This window comes from Asparagus officinalis, chromosome 1, assembly GCF_001876935.1.
Source record: "Asparagus officinalis chromosome 1, Aspof.V1, whole genome shotgun sequence".
Classification (NCBI taxonomy): Eukaryota; Viridiplantae; Streptophyta; class Magnoliopsida; order Asparagales; family Asparagaceae; genus Asparagus; species Asparagus officinalis.
The window spans coordinates 13946427-13949054 of record NC_033794.1 but is presented as its reverse complement, the minus strand read 5'-3'; positions in this window follow the sequence as shown (position 1 = coordinate 13949054).

The window sequence follows — 2628 nt, the reverse complement described above, 5'->3', positions numbered from 1 at the left end:
TTACATAAAGCTCTAACTTTTCTACTTTACTTTGAGCTCTAGTACATTTGAGATTACCTACAGAACTTCTTAAATTGGGAACTCTCTCTTTATACCGCGTCATTTTTAGGAACAAGACAACTAATGAACTAATTGCACCTATTTTGACATGCAGTAGATCCTCATCTAAACACTCTGTTGCACATAGACAAGTCACATTTCAAACCATCCAACCCGTTAATCTTGCTGCGAACAACAAGTACTCATGGCAGATGTAACCGATCATTAGATACGTACTCTTTCACACGTCAAAAAGATTGCAAATGAATATATCACGTAGACATGGAGAAATCTTGAACCCACTGTAACATATCACTGGTATGAATACTACCACCCCTAGAAGCATGGACATGGTTACGGCAATAGTAAGAGTGTAACGTGGAATTTATCACTGATACGCAACAAATCCTGAAAGCTACACAAAGACGAACAATGGATGGTATTACTTGCACTATCGTACATCCCAAAGCTTAACAATAGAAGCTTCCATTCTTGCAGCAACCACCTAAGTTCGGCATGTCAATATCACAGAAAAGATCTCGAAGCATAGACAGACTGCGCCGTTTCCATTTTGTTTGTCGCAGACATTATTAGCCAGATGTACAGCCTTTAGCAGAAAACTTGAAACTACAGCAACATGATAGGTTGGCATCATGATTTATTACTTCTCTATATACTTATGCTCTATTTATTTGCAATTTCTAATCTAAACATTCAAAAGGGTAAGATACATGGCCCTTCAAAACCTTGACAAGGACACATGCCTGTATCTTAGATGCATCAGAAAATACAGGGAAAAAAAACCCATAGAACTGATAAAGGACTTTATTGAACTCGCCACAGATCCAATTATCACAACATCCTTGTCCAAAAACAAAGTGAGATGGCTGATGAGATTAAAACTCCCAGTCAACCACCTTCCACCCGGCACAAAGAGCTGAGCACCTCCCTTATCGGCAAACGAATGGAGATAGAAGATTGCGTTCTGAAATGCCAACGTGTTGAGCGTGACGCCGTCTCCAACCGCTCCAAACTCCGTTATCGAAACGCTGTGCGGTCGAACAACCTCTGATGTCATCTCCATACAATTGAAGTCGTGGTTCGCGTTTGAGGCCCACAATGACTCGTTGGTCATTGCGAGGACTAAGAGAACACACAGAAACTAGAAAACACATATTTTTTTCCCTCTCTAATGAGTCAATTATGGGTTCAGAATTCATAGCAGACATCAATTTAGATTCGTATAGAAAAAAAAAATCTAGAAATTGCAAAGGGTTATTAGAAAAATCTGGCCTTTGTTCGAAAGCACGAAACTGCAGAGGATAAACAAAGAAGCAATAAATATAAATAGGCAGATGTAACTGATTTGGCAGATGAAAGGGCAAATAGTTGTTGGAGGTAATGGAAGATCAGAGAAGGAAAATAGGTAGATGTAACCGATTTGGCACGCTCATTTATGGTGTGCAAAAGGAGCGATTGTTCAAATCCGAGCTCTTAAATTCTCCCAGGAAGGCAAATTAACAGAAAAAAATCCCTTAGCAAGGGAACGTCTTTATTAAACCCACAGATTTACTGGTTGCTGGGACCCACGGGCAGTTTATGGGTTGCTATAAGGTTGTTGGGCAGTGTCAGAAAGTGGGTGTTCTTAAGTACATTTCAACTTTGTATTAAAGGATAATGGAAATTATTCGTTAAAAAACGAAAAAAAGGGTATTTTGAGGAGGCTTTTTTGGGATATGTTTGGTAATTAAATTTGGTTGAAGGCTATTTTGGGGAGGACAAAGTTTTACATGAACTCCCTCTTTTAAAGGGTATATATATATATATATATAATAATATAATATATAATAATATAATATATATCAGATATTTTTCAATAAGTTAGGTGTTACATGAGATAAAAACAAACAATAAATAGAAACACAAAGTTCTTGTATCTCATATGCATACACATATTGTTATTGTGTTTTAGAACCATTTATCTCAATCGCCTATGTATATCAGTATAGTAAATATGTATTTTGTTTTTATGAATTATGAACACTTTAGTACACGTAATGCGTGCATGACACATAAATGTGCAGGAATTTTAGTTTGTTTTTAGCAAGATGAGCATTTACATTATTTCTTCCAAGCATTAGGATATTTCCATTATTTTCATGCAAATGTAAGGTTGGTTTTGTATTTATCAATTTTACTTAAAATTTATGAACTATTATTTTTTATCATATTTGTCAAGATTTATTAAGCATAAACTATCAAATCACTTAAGGAAAACATAACCTATCAAATTATCATCTAAGTAAAATTAACATTCATGAAAAGAATAACGATTGGATATTAGTTCTAGAATTCATAAGCATAACCTATCAAACCACTCAACATAAGCATAGATTATCAAATTCTTCTTCTACTAATTAGTTCTCTAGTTGATTACCCTAAACATGATCATTTTAAGCAGAAGAGAATAATTCATAAATTATAAAAGAAATCAAACTAGTTTTTTAAGTGTAAGAGTATTTCTAGAATTTTTGAAAAGTTATCCAAATTAAAAGGAGGGTTTTCCTCAAAGATAAGGTAAGTATCAAT